At 39.4% G+C, this 22,529-nt stretch overlaps 1 long non-coding RNA gene across 1 annotated transcript in view; it reads left to right on the forward strand.

The window, feature by feature from the left end:
• Window positions 1-218: 218 nt before the first annotated feature.
• LOC122461604 overlaps window positions 219-22,529 on the forward strand; it is a 621,770-nt gene continuing 599,459 nt past the window's right edge. The window contains exon 1 of the long non-coding RNA XR_006283608.1: window positions 219-341. This is a non-coding gene — a long non-coding RNA (uncharacterized LOC122461604). The remainder of the gene's footprint in view (window positions 342-22,529) is intronic.

Genomic DNA, 22,529 nt, shown 5'->3' on the forward strand with positions numbered 1-22,529 from the left:
TAATTTCAGCTCAGAGTCTCCTGCTGGTTCTGTCAAGGAGTTTGGAGTAGAATTCGTTTATGCACAGAGTCAGCTAAAGGTTCCACTCATTAAACTCAATGCTCCTAAAAGGTAACGGGCTTCCCATTCAGAGCCCCTTGCCTTTGGTCTGATGCCTTTCCCCACTGAGCTCCATTTAGCCCCCCAATTCATTCAAAATGGCTTTTGCTGCAGGAAGCCATGCTGGTAGGAGTTACACTAAGTGCAACTGCTTCTGGAGCCCTCTTCAGTTAGAAAGAGAAGGATTCCATAGTGTGGAAGCAGCGCAAATTACTGAAGACTCTTCCTGCATTCTCTTTAAGGTATGTCACCTGGATAAGCACCTCAGTAACTTTTGACAGCTTCCTCCATGGCTTTTGAGCCCATGGACATTTGAATCCCTATGGAGCCTTTGTGGAGTTATTTCTGCAGGTTTGGGGAAAGGGCGGGGAAGACAATACTGCAGAGGGTGATATTTCCTCTCTATACTTTTCCCGCTCCTGATTTTATCAGCAGTATGTGGCTTGCTGCACTCATGGGAGCTGACATGAGCACAGGTATCTAAAGGCAGAATTCTACAAATACAGTTTACCCCGTTCCACAATGAAAACCCTTTTAGTCCTGAACCTGAAACAAATGTATTCAGTGAAACAATGAACTACTGAGCTATGTTTGGGGAGATGTTTGGTGAAAAATCTTGTTTAAATTAAATGGAAATTGAAAATGATTGCTATCCCAGAACCGAGCATTTGAGTGTATAAGTGTAATTTAGATCCTAATGTTCTCTGAGACCAGTAAATGGCAAGCACTGTGAAATGTGTTAAAAAGAAAGGTATTTCTCCAAAAGTCATGTTTTATCTGAGGGAAATAAAATTCTTGAATAAAATATGCATGTTCAGTACCTGCACTAATATCTAGGATAATTCATTTATCCACTATAAACATTAAAAATTTGTTCCTACTGTCACTGAAGTCAAAGGGACAACTAACATTTATTTCAATGAAAGTGGTACTGGACTCAAAATCTCACAATGAACTTTGTAAATATAAGCTTTTATCTTGAAATATATTGTTGCTCTATTCAGAAAACCCCATAAAATACAATGAGATCCCTTGAATTCTCTCTCCTACATTGTTAATTAGTTGAATGGGTATTTTTTAGCTGAATGACTCCTATAAGCTTTAAGGAGTCAATGGGTAAGACACCTCATAACTCCTAATTCTTGACAATCTTCAAACTGTTTGTTGTGTATTCAGTACCAATGACAGGAAAACATTTTGCAGAAATACATGAAACCTTCATAAGGAAATTTTGAAACTAAATGAGTTTCACCTGATTTTACAAAACCGAATGTCGGCTGAAATGCATGCCAAGGATTGTGAATCTTTCAGAAGCCTGGCTGAGCATTAAGCAAACATGAGCTATTCTGTGCTTCCTTTGGGCCCCAAATAGGAAAAAGTATTGTTGGTTTTGGTCTATGGTTTCCACTCTAAACTAGAGGGTTGCACTCTTCACAGCTTCTGTAGGCCAAGCTCATTACTCGGGTTGTCAACTTTCTAATCGCACAAAACCAAATACCCCTGCCCACCCCTTCTTTGAGGGTCTGCTCCCACTTGCTCCATCACTTCTCCCTCCATCACTCACTCTCCCCAACTCTCACTCGTTTTTACCTGGCTGGGGCAGGGGATGGGGGTGAAGGCTCTGGCTGGGGATGCAGGCTCTGGGGTAGAGCAGGGAATGAGGGGTTTGGGGAGCGTGAGAGGGCTCTGGGCAGGGGGTTGGGGTGCAGGAGGGAAATGGGCTCTGGGCTGGGGGTATGGGCTCCAGGTGGGGCCATAAATGAGGGCTTCAGGGCTCTCGGCTGGGACAGGGAGATGCGGGGGGGGAGGTGCAGGCTCTGGGGTGGGGCTGAGGATGAGGGGTTTAGGTGCAGGAAGGGACTCAGGGCTGGTGTGGGGGGGATCCAGCTGGGGTTGTGGGCTCTGGTATAGGGCCAGGGATGAGGGGTTTGAGGTGCAGGAAGGGGCTCAGGGCTGGGCAGGGTGTTGGCAGGGTGGGTGCTGTCTTTGGGGTGGGGCCGCGGATGAGGGGTTTGGGCTGCAGGAAGTGGCTCAGAGTAGGGTCCCTGCAGCCCCTAGGCACATAGACAGCCAGGAAGGCTCTGCGCGCCACCTTTGTGCCCGCAGGCGCCACCCCCACAGCTCCCATTGGTCCCCGGCCAATGGGAACTGCTGAGTCAGCACTATTGGCAGGGGCAGCACGCAGAGTATCCTTGGCCATCCATGCGCTTAGGGAACGCAGGGACCTGGTGGCTGCTTCCAGGAGCCGTGCAGAGCTAGGGCAGGCAGGGAGCCTTCCTTAGCCCCGGGCCCCCACTGTGCAAACAACCAGACTTCTAATGGCCTAGTCAGCAGTGCCGAACAGAGCCGACAGGGTCTCTTTTCAACTGGGCGTTCTGGTCGAAAATTGGATGCTTGGCAATCCTACTCATTACACACACACATGGGCTTCTTGCATTCTTCCATCCCCATCTATTTCAGGGACTCCCTGCCACTCCCATCCTCTCCCTTATGCCTGACATTCTCTGTGCCCTACCTTTCCCTGAGCCAGATTTTCTGTGTTAGGCCCCCCCATTACTCTCTCACCAATACCATGGTCCTATATTCTGTAATAGCTCACCTTACCTTGACAGGTTTCAGAGTAGCAGCCGTGTTAGTCTGTATTTGCAAAAAGAAAAGGAGTACTTGTGGCACCTTAGAGACTAACAAATTTATTTGAGCATAAGCTTTCGTGAGCTACAGCTTACTTCATCAGATGCATTCAGTGGAAAATACAGTGGGGAGATTTATATACATAGAGAACATGAAACAATGGGTCCCCAAGTCTGCTACTCCAGCAAATTCTGTGCCCAAGAAGCTATGTTCCTCTGCTTCCTCCCAGTGTCATATCAGGGTCCTTCTGGTTTTCTTTGCCTTCAGTACGCAATCCTAGCTCTGCAACCAGGGAAGCCTCTCTGTTGGCACAACTTAGTTTTGACCTACCATGCAGCCTAATGCGTCAGGTGATAGTCCCCACATGATTTCACATAAAGGGGCTTAATTGGTCCTTCTACTGAGCCTGAAGACTCTGCTTGCCACAGTCATTGGCTTTAATGAGGACTGTGACTGTCTGTAGATCTAACACCCACCTGCTGGCAGCTATCAGTACTTATCAGCATAACAAAGAATATGGCAGGTAATAAAATAGCCTGTACTTAAGGTGTTGCTCAGATGTCAGTTGTAATCAAACTTTCTTTTGGATCAGAGTAAGAATAAATAAAATAAGTGAACCACACCTCTGAAAGGGATTTTTTTTGAGCTCATTGAAAAGTAAAGCTTTTTTGTTCACCAGTAGCTTTGCTTTCAAATGAAAATCATGCCTTCAACATCTAGACTTTATTTGCCCTTGTGGTACTGTGTGTGTGTATACACTTATGTATTTAGTTCAGGATGTGCCTATCTTAAGTTTTATGCACATTACACATAGTAAAAACAAACATCTTGACCAATTGCAAATTTAATAAACATTGTCAGTTTAACCCTCCTGAGATCTGTAAATATGATTGTTCTCCCTGAGCATGCTCATCAAGACTGATTTTTATCGGTTATGCTGCCTATATTTAGGATGTGATTCCATGGGGACTCGAGTTCCCAGCATTCAAGATAGTATCAGCTTTTGGATCATAAGGAGGACTTCCACAAATTTGTGCTTTCTTGTGACGACTAGCTAGAATATAGAATTATAATAAAAGTAAATATCCTATTACTGGCTTATTTATTGTGGAATATATTATTATTATTTATTATGTTCTCATTATATTGTATCACTAGGAGAACTTTATCAATACTGAGAAGCATATGTTTCTTTTTGTAACATGTTAATCTAACAAAATTGCAGGCTCACTTTCTATTTGGCAGAAAAGCTTCACTTTGGATTTCTTAAGATAGCAAAGCTCAACTATTAAGTTTGACCATATATTCACATCATAGTTTTAGCTTGAAGCTACGATTTCTAAAGTTACTAATTGTTTCCTGTATTACTCATCTCATAATGCACACCTCCATTGGAGCTGACCTTGCTGTGATGATAGATTTGTACCAGGACTTCTGCAGGAGCCATTTGCAGCTGATCTGTCTCCTTTTCTCCACCTTCTGCAGCATGTTCGTTTCTCCATGAGTAGGATTGTTTTGCCTTATGGTGACCAGCTTGGCAGCCCTTACCAACTGGTGACTGGCACTGAGACACCAAAAGGAGGGCAATGAGTGCATGGGCTTGCACGGCCTTGCATGGCCCTCTTCCCCATGTGGATGGGGTAAAAGAGGAGACAATTGTTGCTACCTTGATGACAGCCTGAAGTGCTCCCCATCTGCTCAATTGTGTTTTGGGCTTAATTGCACAGGTGCTGACTTTCCAAAGTGCCGGGGGGGTGCTCGACCCCCAGCTCTGCCCCATGTCCCGTCCCACTCCACCCCTTCCCCCAAGCCCCACCCCGCCCTGCCTCTTCCTGCCCCTGTCCCACCTCTTCCCGCCCAGTTCTCCCCTCCCCCAAGTGTGCCGCATCCTCCCTCCTCCTCCTCCCTCCCAGCCTCCTGAAGGCTGCAAAACACCAGACTGCAATGGGCGGGAGTCATGGGGAGGGAGTGGGAGGCGCTGATCCATGGGGCCTGCTGGTGGGAAGGAGACACTCAGGGGTGTGCGGGAGCTGAGAGGGGGGCTGCCGGTGGATGCTCAGCACCCACCATTTTTTCCCCGTAGGTGCTCCAGACGCGGAGCACCGACAGAGTCGGCACCTATGCTTAGCCTGGTGTGTGTGACTATTGTTTTGCAACTTAAAATTCATCCAGAATGTTGGCCTGAATGCTCAAGCTGGTTGGATTACCATATTTGGGGTCAGGAAAGAAGATTCTCCATCCCACAAGATTCATTGACTAAGTTAATTGGATGTCTAACTGCAACATATTGCAGGAATTGTTTGATGGGATGTAAGGCTGAGAGGTGCTCGAGATGGGGGGCATGTGGACAGCTCACTGTTTTGGAATAAGTTCACTTCCATGGTTCACTTGACATTGCACAGTTCACTTGTTCATGTGTAATTAATACTACAAGCTTTGTAGTAGCAGATTTGCACAAGTTTGAGGACAGAGTATGGTAATGATGGTGTGGGGAAGAACTTACCATCATATTCAGCTATAAGGCAAACAAGTTTCTCATGATTTTGGATATGGTTTGGGAATTTCATCTTGGCAGCTACATCTCATTGTGATACATAGTAAATGGGGCGTGATGTTGGGCTTTAAAGATTACTAAACCCCACAGGAACTGTTGGCTGTCATTAACACTGTTGCATGAGTTATTTCAATAATTGTGACATTTACCTTTAATCGAATCACAGGTGTACTTTGTTATTTTTCCATTATCCCAAGTGGCATCAGCAATGTGGAGAAATTGGAGAGAGTCCAGCAAAGGGCAACAACAATGATTAGGGGTCTGGAACACATGACTTATGAGGAGAGGCTGAGGGAACTGGGATTGTTTAGTCTATGGAAGAGAAGAATGAGGGGGATTTGATAGCTGCTTTTAACTACCTGAAAGGTGGATCCAAAGAGGATGGATCTAGACTGTTCTCAGTGATAGCAGATGACAGAACAAGGAGTAATGGTCACAAGTTGCAGTGGGGGAGATTTAGGTTGGATATTAGGAAAAACTTTTTCACTAGGAGGGTGGTGAAATACTGGAATGCGTTACCTAGGGAGGTGGTGGAATCCCCTTCCTTAAGTTTTTAAGGTCAGGCTTGACAAAGCCCTGGTTGGGATGATTTAGTTGGGATTGGTCTTGCTCTGGGCAGGGGGTTGGACTAGATGACCTCCAGAGGTCCCTTCCAACTCTGATATTCTATGATTCAATGCATAATAATCTGGGTCTCTCTCTCTGCAAATTATTAACCAACAGTTTTTGTCAGAATGTTGTTTGACAAGCTTGCTATTTTTAAATGTCTAACCTAAATTTAGTATATACAAATATATATGCCATAAAAGAAAAGGTATTCATGCAGCATTTGCCATTGGACTATGAAATAATTTTGATCACTCAGATGCCACTGAATGGTAATTGTGAGTAACTGTTAACTTTTTCTTGGTAAATTTCTGTATAAAGTACTTCTTAAAACCACAAGGCCCTAGCCAACCTATTGTATTTATAAGAATGGTGTGAGGATTACCCAAGTTGTTGGCTTTTTGCTCCTTTTGAGAGGTACTGAAAGGGAGACAAAAGAGAAAAAAGGTAGTTGTTCAGGTAGACCCTGAATGTTCAGTAGTCTGCTTAAGTATATTAGTAGAACATTCATTGCCAAACATGAATCTGGATGGACATGCTGTTGTATTTTGGCTTTTTTAATAGAAAATGAAACTAATACATTACTTAATGACAGGTTTCAGAGTAGCAGCCGTGTTAGTCTGTATTCGCAAAAAGAAAAGGAGTACTTGTGGCAGCTTAGACACAAACAAATTTATTTGAGCATAAGCTGTAGCTCCTTTTCTTTTTGCGAATACATTACTTGTTACATATGCAATATAGCTTCCCTTTTGAAAAAGAGATTTGGCTAGGATAAATATATTGCACAGGATTAATTTATTTTAAGGATGTTAGCTTATTAAGTTAAAACAAATGTCTAACAGACATATCTAAATACACTTTGCAACTTTTTAATTATTGTATATGTCTGCTGTTTTTCCATGAGCAAGGCTAATGCTGTGTAACACTTGAACAACTAGATCTAGCTACGATTCATAAACCCATCCAAACAACATTACTGAACAGAGAGGTTTTCTGTTTTGCCTCCAACATTAATTGAATGACATATCTGTGCAGAAATAACTTAAGGCTAGCAAACAGCACTTTAGAAAATTGCTATGGAATCTTTGTTTAAAGGTGACTGTTTTTCATTTCTCTAAAGAAAATACAAATAAATGTGATGGGGCTTTCAACTAAAAAAACTGTGAATAGAAACAATATATTATGAGTATTCATTAATGAAGGGAAAATCGTCCATTTAGAGTTATTTCAGTGACTTCTTTATGCAATTTAATTGGGGTGTCTCCAAAAATTTCTAAAATTCTTTGCATTGTTGGAACAGCCTTCATCCATGGAAGCTGGGAAAGTTTACAGAGAATAATTAATTGAACCTCACAATACCCTTTTAATGTGGGGAATCCTTATTACCCCATGTTACTCATGAGTAAATAGAGGCAATAAATGTTAGTTGACTTTTCCAAGGTGATACAGTGAGTCCATGACCTAGATGAGAACAGAAGCAATTCAAAGCCCATAGAAGTCAGTGGAAGCCCAAGAGGGAAAGGGGATAAAGTTGGCTTTAAGACACCTTTGTGTCTTCCAAATCCTGGATTGTTCCAGCAGCACATAAAGAGAGGCTGCTGGAGTTGCCTAAAATCTCTGCAATGTGGTGTACTGCAGCCTGACCCCGACACACCCCATATGGGGGATTGTCTTCATGGTACCTGTGCCAGGGGAATCCTCCCTGGACATAGAACTTTTAGACCACCTTTGCATTACTTTGAACCTTTTGTGTGGTATAAAGGGGACAGTGAAGGAATGAGGATCTCACCCTAGTGTCTCACTCATAGTTTATTGTAATTTGTTTTTTGGCTGGGGAATTTTATATTCCTATTCCAGTTGTTTTGTTCATTAACTTAGAAAATCTTGAAAATAGGGGTTTAAAATGAAAGCATTGATACCTCCTTGTTAAAGAAGAGTGGAAGTTATCATTATATAAGACTATTTTAAGTCCTACCAACAGTGAAAGCAACTTACATCTCAATTTGCATGCAAGTAGTTTGTGCTTTCATTCAAAATGAGAAAATATAAATTAAAATTATTTCCATATTTCCTTAGCGATTTATTGCTAAATTAGAGTACCATATCTATAAATGTCAACTCAGTCTTAATTATGGAGCCATAACTGGTACTTCTGTAGTATGTGTATATACTGATTACAGGACTATTTGGTAAATTTACCTCCTAATGTCCAGTAAAAATATTGGCAATAATTCTAAGTCTCAGATGCCAAAAAGCAGGTCCTCTCCCTTTCTCCTGGCTTCCTTAGAATCTGCTACATAGTGGAATATGCAATAACCGAAAGCATTCAAGAAACCAATTAAATGTCTACAGTTTCCAAAATATAGGAGGAGGAACTTTTCTCTTCTTCCCCTGGGAAATGCTATTTGTAATAGTACATATAAACTTCTACTCTAATGAACAGTCCTGTGCACCATGGTGTTCTTGACAAAACTTTCGTGGGACTGAAAACTATTAGACTTGCACTGGAGCTATCAAAATTGATATAGTCAAGGTAATGTGCCCATCTCTAGTAAAAATAAATCTTCCTTTTGATGATGCTCACACAGAATGTTAGTTTTAAAAGAAGTACACCCTGAATTCAGAAACTCAAACTGTACAATTGAGGTACAGAATTATAAGCTATTTCACAACTAAATTCTTTGGTCCCTATTCTCCTCTCTGCTCGTGTGATTGCAGTCAAATGTAGAAGTATCTTCTGGAAAAGGTAAGGAAAGGGAACTCAGTGGCATTTTCTTCTTACCCTTTAATCCCCAAAGTGATTTTGCAGATATGTGACAGGGCTTGAGATCTGCAAGGTGATGAATCTGGAATATATCTGCTGTTTGTGGCAAGATTATTATTCAGTATCTACAGGAATCACCTAGATCAATTCATGCTGACCGAGTCAACATCATTGTATGCAGGATTCCCCTTTGCCACATGCATTCTTCTTGTAGGGGGTTCAAGGATAGTCTGTCCTACGGGCAACTGTACTAACCACTAGGCTACACTTGCTGGAAATAGGTGGCAGGAGATCTGCCTGCTCCCTGTGCAAAGATCAGGTTTGTCCTCGGCACAGGGAGCAGTTATGACTGCTTTTTATAGCAGGTGGGAGAATGAGGAAAAGCGGGCAATCAGGTGGGGATTTCCCTGTAACCAAGGGTCTCCCCCCCATATTACCTATGAAGGGTCTGAATATCCATACTCTAAATGGAAAATCAATTGAAGTGGCAGGTGTGAGAGTACTGTATAAATGAGAATTAGGCATGTAATCAGTAATCAAATTGTGGTACGGTATTCACACCACACTATCCTGGAAAGGGTTAATGAGGCTCACAAGGGACCAGTGAACCTGATAGAATACACCTGAGGGACAATTAGGCTTGATAAGCAATCCCCAATTGAGGGTGGAGCCCAGCTGAGTGGAGGGACAGGTATAAAACTAGGAAGTGTTTGCAGCAGAAAGAGGCTGCTGTATGGAAATCTATAATCACTCTCTAGAGTAGGAAAAAGAGAAAACTTTAGAGTAGGAAAAAGAGAAAACCCAGTGGGAGAGTGAAACTCTGGGATCCTGGCCGTGAAGGAAGGATATACCCAGAGAAGTAGCACAGTAGGAAAAATCTAATGGAAACAGTAGCAAGGTTTGGGATGGTGCAGAACTTGGTTGCTGATTTGAGGGTCCCTGAGCTGGAACCCTGAGTAGTGGGTCGGCTGGGTTCCCCTACCACCCACTGGGGAAGTAGCACTGTCTGAGCAGTGAATTGGAAGACTGCCTACAATGGTTCACATGAAAAGACTTTGATACCCAGGAAGAGGGAAACCACATAGGGACCTGGCCAGAGGACCAAACCATGAAAAAATAGCAACCCAAGCTATGGGAAGGGAGCAGCCTGACTCTCAAAAATGAAGCACTGCAACTCCTGGGACATGAGAGGGGCCAAACCATGAATGAGAGATTGAAGTCCATGTCAGACTGAGCCAAGCTACTGTCCAGATATAGCCACAAGGAGGTGTCCAGACCGTGAGAAGAGATCCTAGTGACACATGCTATCAGGAGAAGCCTGTAAAACCACAAAAGATGCAGAGGGTGAAAGTAAAGGGAGAACTGATCTAAGCTGGTAACACAAGAAAGGGATCACTTTTTCTTTCTGTTCTATAGGGACCTAGAAGGAAGAAGTACCCATACATTAGTGGGTATCTCTTTCCAGTGCTTTACTGTTACTAAGGGATAATAAAACTTGCACAAAATTACCAGCAATTGGAGGCAGATGTTAGGGTTTGGTAGAGTTTCAATAGTTATGCACTTGTGTGTGATGGTTTGACTTTTAAGATGCAGGATAGCAACAGTAGGTGCTAGGATAGCAAGTCTGCCCTGGCAGGCAGCATAGTATATGGCTTAAGGGAATTGATAGAGGAGTTCTCCTGGGAGTCGTGGTTATTAGTTTAGGGTTATTAAAATAAAGTTTTATAGTGAGTTCAAAAAACAAAACAAAACTGAATAATTCTGCCTTCTTGTATCATACATGCTATTATTATGTTGATACATTTTCATGAATATCAAGTTCCAATGCTCATTTAGTTGAAATATCAGTTATATGAGAATATTAAAAGCAACTTGAAATATCTTATAAAAATCTTTGTTCCAGACTGAGAAAACATGAAAGGAAGAAGCCTACAGAAATGATGGTATTTCTCTCTAATGTTTTACCATTTTGTGATCACAGCATTGCCAATTCTTGTGCTTTTTGTTAGCCTAGAGATATCTGAGTTTCTTAAAAAAAGGTTTTCATGACTTTTTTTTTCCTGATTTCAAACTTCAAAATCAGAGTTTGCTTTTACCCAAAATGGCCACTATCTCTCATTATTGTCAATAGGTCTGGTACCACATGTTGCCCTCAACAAGATGACTGCCATTTTGCCATAGCTTTTGCAGGTGGATGTCTCTCCCTCCCTCACCCCTGCAAAGATGGACATTCTCTATCTTTGTTGCCAATGAGGCTGAAGATGATGGCCCCTGATGAATCATGTGAGCTATAGACATGAGAATGTAAAGGTGCTTGGAATAAGACTGAGGCAGTAGCTAGGAGAGTTTGGGGAGACAGAAAAATGAGGAGTCAGAGGACTTGAGGGAGCAGGGCAGACTGAAATGAGGTTGCAGGAGAATATGAGGGGTATGAGGCAGACTGCACAATGCAGGAAAATGTGAGCAAGAGGCTAATCGAATGGGTTGAAAGACTATGAAGAACAGGAAGACACTGCGGGGGAGTTCAGGGGAATATGTAGAACAGGAGGTGACTAAAGGGGTGCATGGAAATGTGGTGTGGCACAGAGGGAGAATGTGATGTGTAGGAGATTTTAAGGACAAAGGGAGAGAAATATAGTGGCAAATGAATGTAGGAGTAAGTGGGGGGACTTCAGATGGGGAGAGGAGTGAAAATCTGAGTAGGACAGACATTTGCCCTGTCCATATAGTAAGGAGGATGAGAGACGCATAGAATCTGCAGTTCCCCACATCCATCACAAGAGCTAGGAAAGGGTAAGTAGAGGTTCTTCCAGTTAACAAACAGGGATTAACTACTGTATATTTAACAATGAATTGTGAATTGGAGATGATTATACAGAGTTCAAACAGTTCCAAAGTGATTGTGTTGACAGTTTTATTTGTAACAACACTTTTGGCACCACACTCGCAATAAAGCCCATTAATAATTGTGGTAAAGATACTCCTCAATAGTGTGCATTCACTTGAACAGGCCTGGATGTCTGGATGAAGTCCTGCATGCATTGCACATGGCTACCATCTTGGCCATCATTTTTAACTTGTTTGAGATTCTTTGAGCATTTCTGATACTTAATGATCCAAACAAAGCTTTTATAGCTACTGTACTAAAGCAGCCAAAATGACTCTCCTTTCAAGTGAAATGTCCAAAGTCAAGGCTGATTGGAAGACTATATTTAACCATTAGTTCAAATCTGGTGCTTTAAAATATGCAATTATATTTCAATAATCTTCTTTCTCTGTTGAAATATGGCATAGCATTGTGGAAAATTTAACTCCAAAGTATACCTAATATATGGTCATGGAGCAGTGGTATTTACATTTTTATACAGGTTCTTTTTGTTTTTTAACTTGTTCCTGAAGTGACATAAAGGAAAAGAACCAGTAGTATTCTCCAGGTCAATAGCTCTTCAGATGGCTTTTCTAGTTGCACAATTTCCCAACTAAATGAACGGATAATAAACAGATATGTTTCAACCATCATTTTTCGAAGTTGCACAATGAACATGTGACTTGCATCTACTTGTCATATAATTCAGAGAGCATTAGGAGGTGTTTACATATCTTTCCTATCTGATGCAAATATTACAGGTATATAGCATGTGAACTTAATATTTTGAACACAATAGTCTCAGACTTCAAAATATCTATTTGTTACTTCTCAAATTTTGCATCAGAAACCATAATAAAAAAATTAATTCCAGTCTGCAGACGCTTCATATAGATATGCATAGTCTGAGATTAGGAAGGTTTTTAGAATGCAGGGGAGCAGAGGTGGGGGGGATAAGGGAAGATGGTTTAAAATATTTTCTGAAATTATATAATTTATTAGAATCATTTTAGTGCTGGAAAGAGAAATGAGTAGTCAAAAAGGTTACAAATCCAATCATATAATGACCCACTTATATTGATGTTTCTTTCTGTGATTAATTGTTGATCAAGATGCTGTCTTGTTTTAATTAGAAGATGAGTTTGTAATATATCCGTGCTAGATTTGATTAAACAGAGACATATCTTAAATATCTTATTTCAAAATATTTTACTTAAAGATATATATTACAATGAAATATCTTCAAAATGACTTAAATTTGAAATATCTAAGTTATTTAACACAGTATAACTATCTTACATTTACATATGTATATGTGAGGAAAGCAGAAACTTTAGAAGGGTATACGCTATTTTCTGAAGGGGTGATGGTCATGGTTTATTCATAAGCCAACACTTTTTTTGTTCTTATACAACATACTCCAGTGTTGTTCAGTTTTGATGACCTTTCCTGACAAAAGACATATGGTAGCAGAAACAGGATCGCTTCAGAGAAAGGTAATGAAAATGGAGGAAACATTGTCATATGAGGAAAAATTTAAACTGCTGTGAAAGGAGAAGAGCAAGAGGAGACACAAAGTAATGAATAACAGAGGCCAGCTGGGCATTCCTATTTTACGTTTTCCCACAATACAAGAAAAAATTAACATTTAGAGAAACTTTTAAAGGGCAACACTTTAAAATGGATAAAAATAGAACACATGCAGCAGGCAAATACTTTAGTAATAGTCTAAAGGTTGTTTTACTTTCATTTTGATCATGCTAAATTGTACAACCCTTGTATTAATGATCACTTAATCACATGAGTAGTCTCATTGGCATCTTGTCTTTTGGTGGTTCTAGTCCTATCATTGTGTCCTCCAATATTTCTTCCTTAAAAGTCATGTGTGTTACTCATGGCTTGATCCCTCCATCTTTCCCCACAAAACCTATACTTAACCCTTTAGAGGCTGCAACAACAACCCAAAAAGGGACATTTGTCTTCCTGAAAAGATTTGATTTTTATTGAATCTACATCAGAATTTGCCTTCCATCTAAATATTGGTACAACTCTGGTCTCTTGTCTTCCTATTAGCACAGTTCTGTAACTGCATTTCATTTTTCAGATCAAGTTCTAGTAAATGCAGAAAAGCTATTTTGCAATATGTTCATGCTGTTTTTAACTACTGTACCACAAACAACATGGAAATACTGCAAAAAAATGCACAGAATAAATACTTGCAAGTCATTAACTATCAATCAGCATAGAAAGTACTGTTTAAAAAAAAAAATCCAAACCTGAAATGAACAACTTTTAAAGGCATATACATTTCAAATGTCTTCTGCTTCAGGAGAGCACTAGAGTAAACATGCATATATGTGAGTCATCTCTTTAATAGTAAGTACAGATCACTAGTAAGTAGCTCAGACAACAACTTTCCCCAAGTAAGGAAACCTAATTAGGAATTGAAGAACCTGGAGTTAGTCTGCTTTTAATTTAGGATTTTGACCTTAAATGCCTAGCAGAGCCTGAAATAATTGGTAGGAATCCACACAAGTGACACACAGGACTACAATGGTGTGGAATATAGTCAGGCCACATATCTTTGTCTAGGCACTGCGCTGCTGAGAAAATATGCGTATGGTTTGGCACTTAAGGAAAATGTTGATAATGTAAGATTCATATATAAAATTTGCCACTGCATCACAGCATATAAATTCCTTTATTTATTATCTTAATCTTCATAATCTGTTACCAGCCAATGAAAAGATGTGGCAAAATATGTAGTTAACATTACTTATTGGTCTAATGAAGGACGGACAAATACGCTATACAACTCACTTTCTAAGGGAACCAATTTAGAGTTTCTCATAGGCAAAGCTCAGTGAGTCGGATGGATATAAATATAGACTTTTGGCCAGGAAAAGTTTATTTCTAGGCCTTGTACATTTGAAAGCAAGATCCTGCAGGCAATTTTTTAAAAAGGGGGGTCATTTTCATCTCTACTCTAGTGAGCAGTTCACATAGTGTAATTAAATGTGATTTTAATTAATATTCATGAAGTGCTTACTTTTTTTTTATAAAAAAGTTGGAAATATGAGCAACTTTTATAAATAACTGACAGCTGAGCCTGTGTGAAAAGCTTAAGAACCTGCCAGGCAGCATTGTGAACAGCCCACAACTTGGGTTCTATACAACATGTAAAGAAATATAAAATTATTAGCATTAAAGTGTGTGGGGGGGATCTAAAATTAAACTTATTCTCTAAAAATGTAAATCTTTAAATAGCTGAATTTGGAATATCTCTCGTTGCATATGTTTGAAGTCAATTTAACGCTCATAAAATGTGCAATATTCACAATACTAGAGACAGTGAAATTTTCAGCCCTGTTCTGGACTCTCTAAGCCCAAAGAGGCAGAAAGGGTAAGGATTCCCTTTGACTCTGTGCCAGCATGGGATTCCCTTTACACAATGTAGCCAGCCTTTTGCCACCTCTCCTGCCTCTCGCTGGTGTAGAAGGCATGTTGGTGCCATGCCAGGAGAAGGGGTCCTGCCTGTAACTCCGGTGAATAATGCAGAATGATTTCCCCTCCCCACACCCAATGCTTCACTTTGAATTTTGTTAAATATTCTTTTCAGATGATTTAATAATCCAATCCATCAATCTTTAGGTAAGCTGTGTGCACACAACAATAAAACTGTTAGATGGAAAGGCAAATTAATCTTTGTTCTATTCTTCTCTAGAAAGAGGCGTTTTTTGTTTGAAAGTAAATTCTATACTTTGAAAATTCTCCTGTGGAAATGACTTGTGAGCAGTCATCATAACGTGATACCTTCCCCATCATCATGTGTTTGCTTGTATAATAGTTAGAAATATTACTTAAGGTACAGGCATTACCAGTTTTGTTTAAACCCACAGTATTCCTCCTAAAGGTGAACTCTTTTTCAGATAGAAGCAGCAAGGAAAGAAAAAGTACTGACCCTTTTAATGTCCTGATTTCCAATCCCTAAAACAAAGGGGTGCTGTTTATCACACCATGGTTCCATACCATGCTTCTCAGTACCACTTGGATACAGGCAATTTAACATGTGGTTTGATGTTTATGATAGGTGGAGATGGCAGCAATTTAGACAAGGAGCTTGGGGGGAGAAACAGGAACTGGGATGGGGAACCTAGATGGGGGTGGAGACTGGGCTTTCCTGAGCAAGGAGACAGCAACTTGGACCAGGAGCTGCAGGGGCATAAACAGAATTGGACAAGGAGCTGGGATGGGGAGAGATGGGACTGACACAGGAACAGACTGGAAGGAACACAGCACAAGGGGTCAGGCTTGGGGAGAACTGGGGAAGAAGGGTCTGTGTGCCCACTAGAGAACACTTGCTCAAGATCGGCCCTAGGTGTCTAGCCATCCAGGGTGGAAAATGTTTTTGGTGTGCATCCCCAAGCCAACCAGCTAAGTGCAAAACTAAAATAAATAAAACCCTATCCAAGTGATGTGAGACCCCTGCAGATTCTGGTTTAGTGCCCCTAGCAGATGGCAGCAAGGGTGACTGACTGGATTGACTGCCCCTATAGCTAGCCATACACTGTCCTCTAGAGCCTGCTATTGGAGGACTTTCAGCATTCCTCTGCTGTCAGCAAATATGTGAAACCTACTGGCTAAGTGTGTGTCACATCCCGGTCCAGTGGCTGGTCCACATAGCAGGTGTAGGTTGTCATCCTCTATAATGTATGCAGTTAGGTAAAATGGCAGTGGTATATGCTACAAAGCTAAAGATTCCAGTCCTGCTGTTGACCCATGTAGGAGTCACATTGATTCTACATGACAGAATTTCTGTTTGTTTGTTTTTTTCCCAGTTAGTATATTTGTGTATAATTCCCTAGGTTTATTTTTAAAAAAAAAAAGTTTTAAGGCTGCAAAATCAAGCACTCAGGTTAGGACATATCAGAATTAAGGTTGCCTGTGCAGATAAGAAAAACGTATCTAACTATAAAGGTAGGTAAGCTTTGGAACAGCTTTCAGAGGGAGGTTGTGGAATCCCCACCACTGGAGGTTTTTTAAGAACAGGTTGGACAAACACCTGTCACAGATGGTACGCTAAATTTACTTGGCCCTGATTCAATGCCAGGGTCTGGACTTGGTGACTTCTCAAGGTCCCTTCCAGCCCTGCATTTCTATGATACTAATGTTTTTCCTGTCTTCTTCTAATCAACAAAAAATATTTTGATGAGATTAAAAAAAAAGCCAACCTTTTTGTTACACATTTTATTGCTGGCTTGAAATACTGAAAAATGATGTAATTGCATTTGGGGAATTATACAAATGAATCTCAATTAAGTAGTCAATTTTTAATACTGTATGTCTCAAAATGTGTTTCTATACATTTTCTAAATCTGTTTTAGTTTAAACAGTAGTGAAAACTGAGGAGGCAGTGGCATACAGATGGCAATGCAAGAAAGGCATACCCTTAATGGATGGACATGAGTCATGTCCCTTTTGAGACACAGTTTGGAATAGATTAGTTCTGAGTGGGAAACAGTTTTCTCATCCCACAGAACTTTTCAAGGTATCAAAAAAATCCCATCTTGAATCAGGATGAAAAGTTGAAATCTTTAAAATTTTGAAAGTCAAAAATCTGAAGAAAAAAACCAAGGTTTTTTGTTTTGATCATATCAAAATGTTCCAGTTTGACTTTAAAATTTTATTATTTTTGCATTTTTCATTTAACTAGCTTAAGTCACTTCGAACTTCAAAATTGGATTTTTCAAGTCTAAACAAATTTTATGAAATTTAAAAAAATTTCCATTTTTTGTGAAAATATTTGTGGAAACCAACCCTTTTCCCCCAAAAGAAACTATCAAAATTCTTGAACAGCTCTAGAAGAGATGCACTAGATTTTGAGGTTAAGTCCTCATTTAAAAAAAAAAAAAGGAGAAAAGTGGATGGGTATTAAAACATTTACGTAAATGATTAACCAAATTCTGTGCTCACATATTAATGAATAATTCCTAGCAAAAATGAACAGGTGTTCCACAGATATAACTCAAGGCAATATGACCCTATTTGTGTACAGATTCAAATAAAAGCATGTATACACATGGCATGATATATTAACAATTGATTTATCTGAGGTTGACAGTCTTCTGCTTTTAAAAAAGGAGGTGGGGAGAAAGGGTTAGGTTACAAAAAAAGCTCTAAGGCCTTAAACTTTGTCCTAGAAGAAAATGTAGTAAAATCTTGATGGATTTTAATTTTTATCTTTTAACAAAATAAAGTAGTGTAATAAAATAGTTTGGCAGAGAAATGGATTATCCTCACATCACATTAATTTGTATTTTTTTCCCTCTTACTAAAAAGGTTTAATGATGTGTAATGGGTCATGTCTTGTAAAATACATGGACATTTCATTTAACAGATCCTTTTAGTCAAAACTTTTTGTAATTTAAACTATCGTAATCTCTATTTACAATAGCAGGCCCAAACTGTTTTTACTGCATAAGTAGCAACTGAATGAATAGTTCCTGTTAAATTTAAATAAAATAATGATGCATAAAGTTGGATGGGGAATACTAGGAAAGAGAGCATTTGCTCTCCAGAGATATAAATAAAATAGCAAAAAGTAGAAGAGGGTATGTTCCATTTATCTCCCACATTAGTATAATTTATACAATAGGTGTTATATGATTTTAACATTTGTTTGTATAACTAAAATGTAGCCCTATGCATGGTATATTATGCCAAAGGACTACAATATCCACCAAAGTTAAAATATACAAACTGCCTCCAAAGATCAGGTGGAGACTTTGCTGTCACTCTTTCTGCAGTTCTTAAGAAAACATTTTATTACTTCAAATATTGATTGGTAATTAAACTAGAAGTAGGGGTAGTTAGAGTTTTACTACTATTCTTCCTCTAACCCGAACACAGAAAAAGCTATCAGCTTTTTCAAAGTGATTTTTTTTTTTTTTTTTTAGAAACAAATGAAGCCATATATTAGTTATAGGTATATATGCAGGGCTCCCACTAACTTTAATGGAACCCGTATACAAGTATCTGAAGTAGAAAAATTGCCTGTGGATAGCTACAATTGAAAAAGACAGAAACATCTTGGACTGTATCATGACACTGACTTGAAATAAGAGTTTTTCAGGTCTCCAACCAAAGTTTAGTTTTGAGTGGGACAAGTAGACGTGTGCAGTTATCTCCTTTATCGTATGCTAATTGAAACCTGCCTGTGAAGTAGTACATATTTTCTCATCATGGACCAATGAGCACATTTAAAAGACCAGAAGAAATCATGTTAAAGATTTTCCTGATGTAACCATAAGAGTTTACAAAATTCATATATACTAATTAGGGTGAGGAGGGAAGTGACTGTTTTGACAGAATCAATATAATGTTACAGCAGCTTTGTGTGGGGTGGTCCTAGCTTCATACATAATTCCATGGGTCACAGGCATGTTTGTCACTGTGAACATGCCATATGTAAGGACAGGAAAATAAAATGTAATTGATAGTATGAGGACTATTACGGGGCTATTATGTGGTGATTCATTGGTGTATATGAATGTATTCTGTAATATACACCTCTTTTAGGGATGAACTGGTAATTGTATGGTCAGACACTCAAGATAGCTGGATGAATGTTTCTTCCACTCCAGGCATTTGGTAACCAGTTACAAAAGGACTATTAGGAACATGTGTAATGAGTTGGGCTGCATTTTCAACCACACCCTTTCTTATTAACCTTTCCAAGAAATTCCCAAAAAAACATGTTTTGTTTTGTTTTTTGAAAGCTATAAATGTTTTGGCAGTCTTCCACACTCTTTAGTCAGAGGTACAGGGATTGTTTTATTCCGGTAGAACTCTCTGCTGCCATTACAAACGGATTTAAGATTCAGTTCACTCTCTCATACAACCCTTCAGCAAGGTTGGAAGATGACTTTCTTTCACTCTGGGTCATCTCTGGAGTCCTGGAGGATATACTGGATTATCTAAATTAACAGATGAAATATCTTCATCCAGTACAGGTGTTTGCTTTTTTTTTTTTTTTCTTTTTCCTGGTTCTGCTCTGACCTACGGGCAGATGACATTTCTGCATGGTACACCTGTTTTCTATACCATGCAGTAGGTTCTGTTCTGACCTACTGTTCAATTTTAACCCCGCCTTGTCCAGCCTTTCTAGGACTTTCAGTAGGTGCAAGTGGTTTTGCCATGGTGGTATGCCATAGAAAAAAGAAATATGGTCCATTTGGCACCAGAGGACCCTTTCCTCCAGACTCTCAACTTCCATTGGAAGTGTTCAGAAGGTCAAGAGATGTTAAATGCTAGCTTTCTGAGGGGGGCGGGGGCGGGGGGGGGGGGTTCGACGACAAAAAAATGAGCTGATTCTGGAATTAGCTGTGTCCTGTATCTGTTAGAATCTAGTTTGGGCATCCAATTTTGAAAAGACATTTGCCTCTCCACATTGCCTAAAATGTGTGTTTCATGCAATAAAACATGTCCTATCTGCTGATGGTTTCATAAGCTTAGTAAGATTTACACACATAGTCATGTCTGCATGCCATTCTGCTGAACTTCAGCATGGGTCATTTTTCAGAGCATAATGGAACCAATGACCTAGTGAAATCCAAGAAGTGAAAGAGAGAGAAAGTCAAGGATGATGAGCTAAACAGTTGGAAATTGAAAGTTACACAATGAGTTCCATTACACAGTTACCTCTACTACATGTTTTTAAAATGGAATTTACTACAAATACATAGTAGATTAAACTATGGTGGGTGATAAATGTCTAGTTTTAATAGCTACCAATATATTGCATATTTTTATATCCTTTCCAGGGTGGCATGTTATGTTTTCTTATTTAAGTAACTGCTTCCTCCATACTCTCCTACTTAGACAAATTAAAGTTTGTTTGATTCAACCACAGTTTTAATATCTCTGAGGGGAGGGAATGTATAAGGTAACTGCTGAGTATTTGCAGATTTCCTTTCAATGTGTCAGTAAAAAGGTACTGTTTATTCAGTAACTTTTCTTTAAAACAAATGGTCAGCCACTCAGGTTTTGATTGTTAGATAACCTCCAATAGTTAAGAGTAGAAACATTTTAGTAACAAAACTAATATCCTTTAAAAAAGACACTTTCCCTTGAAGAAATACATATGCTAACATGCTCCTATCACTTTAGACATATTAACAACTCTTTAAATTAAGTATCTAGGTGTTCCAAAAACTTTTAAATTGCACCTCTATTACCACAATAAATAAATAGGGGTCATATGTGAAAAACTGCTAGTTTTATTTTTAGTTGGTAGACAGAGTAACGTCAGTATTTCTAGTAGTATTTCTACTGCAGGGTGTACTCATGTGGGATAAAGTTACTTAGTTATTGAAAGCATTTGGCAAGATTTTAAAAGTATAAATCAAGTGCAGTGGCCTCTTAAGACAAACTAGTCAGACAAAACCAGAATTATCTAAAGGAGTACTTGTGGCACCTTGGAGACTAACAAATTTATTTGAGCATAAGCTTTCGTGAGCTACAGCTCACTTCATCGGATGCATGAACTGTCGCTCATGAAAGCTTATGCTCAAATAAATTTGTTAGTCTCTAAGGTAACACAAGTACTCCTTTTCTTTTTGCGGATACAGACTAACACGGCTGCTACTCTGAAACTTAACCAATAAGTAACCTAAACAAGTATCTGATCTTCCGAAGATCAGGTCTTAAGTAGTAGTATGTGAAGATGGAGAGTCACTGGTGGAGGTATTTTTGCTGGAGGGATTGCGCTAGGTGGTCATTGAGACGGATGGAATGAGGTGACTACTGCGGAAGGGGAAATATTGCAAAGGATTCTGAAAGAAAGAGTGGTAGGATGGAGAGGAGCATTGGCTGAGGAGTATAATTCTTACATTCACAAGAAGTGTTTCTAAATCATTTTAAGTAATGGAACACTGAAGTGTTCCATCTAGTGGCAATGGGAACAAGACTCCCTTTTATATTAAAACACTTCCATTTAAAAAGCAAATTTTTGTGTAGAAGACTCTGCAGTTCATCTTTTTTTCTGCCACACCTATACTGCACATGTGTACCTAAGTAACTTCAGTGCTCTCAGAAATGCATTTTATTAAGCATCAAGATTCACTTGAACTATTGTCAGCTATTTTGCAATCAATGGGGTAAGCACCTCATTATGTAATGAGCTGTCTGTTTCCAAAGAGTTGACTTTTTTTTTAATTGAATTTGAGAAGAGAGAGAAATGAAAATGTAAACAGATCATGGAGATGGTGGGTAGAGTGCTGAGTTCATTGGGACCTGGCTATGATCCAGATTTTTATTTTATGGCTTGGATTAACTGTCAATCAGTAGCCAAATTAGAATAGCTTTAGCCAACTTTTATAATAGAAGAAACTACTTGCTATTCCCTATCACGTTTTGTATTTTTGTGTCAGATGCTTACAAAATTGTGCAATGTATCATGAAATTGTTGTAGCAGACATCCTAGAGACCTAAGACTTGAGAGAATCAGAAATAAATGTCAAAGGGATACTTTTTCTCAAAAAGCAGAGTACACATGGGGGAAAGTCTGCTGGCAAGACTGTGGGATCAGAATGCAATCACAAGCTCTCTTCCCCCAGGAAGTCTACAAGCTACCAATGCAGCCAATGGTAGCTAGTGCAGAAAGGGGAGAAGGAGCTGATTCAAGGTATGCCTGTTGCAGCCTCTCCATGCATGTCTCAATTGCCCATTTACGCCTACAGGATCTTTTTTATTTCTCCCTACCTTCTGTGTCCAGATTTTCCCAGACAGCTTTAACTCAGACAAAGAGATTAGGGTGTGACGGTGCCCCCCATAAGGCTTTATGGAAATATGCTTATGAATATATGACATAACTGGAATATGTTCTATGCTACACATGCCATGTAACATATCTATGTAAAGGTTATGATCTACTGACTCTATTAATCCTATTTGTATGCATGTATCATTTTTTGTGTTTGAAGTTATGAATATTGGCCATGTACTGACTT

The sequence above is a fragment of the Chelonia mydas genome, chromosome 9 (assembly GCF_015237465.2).
Source record: "Chelonia mydas isolate rCheMyd1 chromosome 9, rCheMyd1.pri.v2, whole genome shotgun sequence".
NCBI lineage: Eukaryota > Metazoa > Chordata > Testudines > Cheloniidae > Chelonia > Chelonia mydas.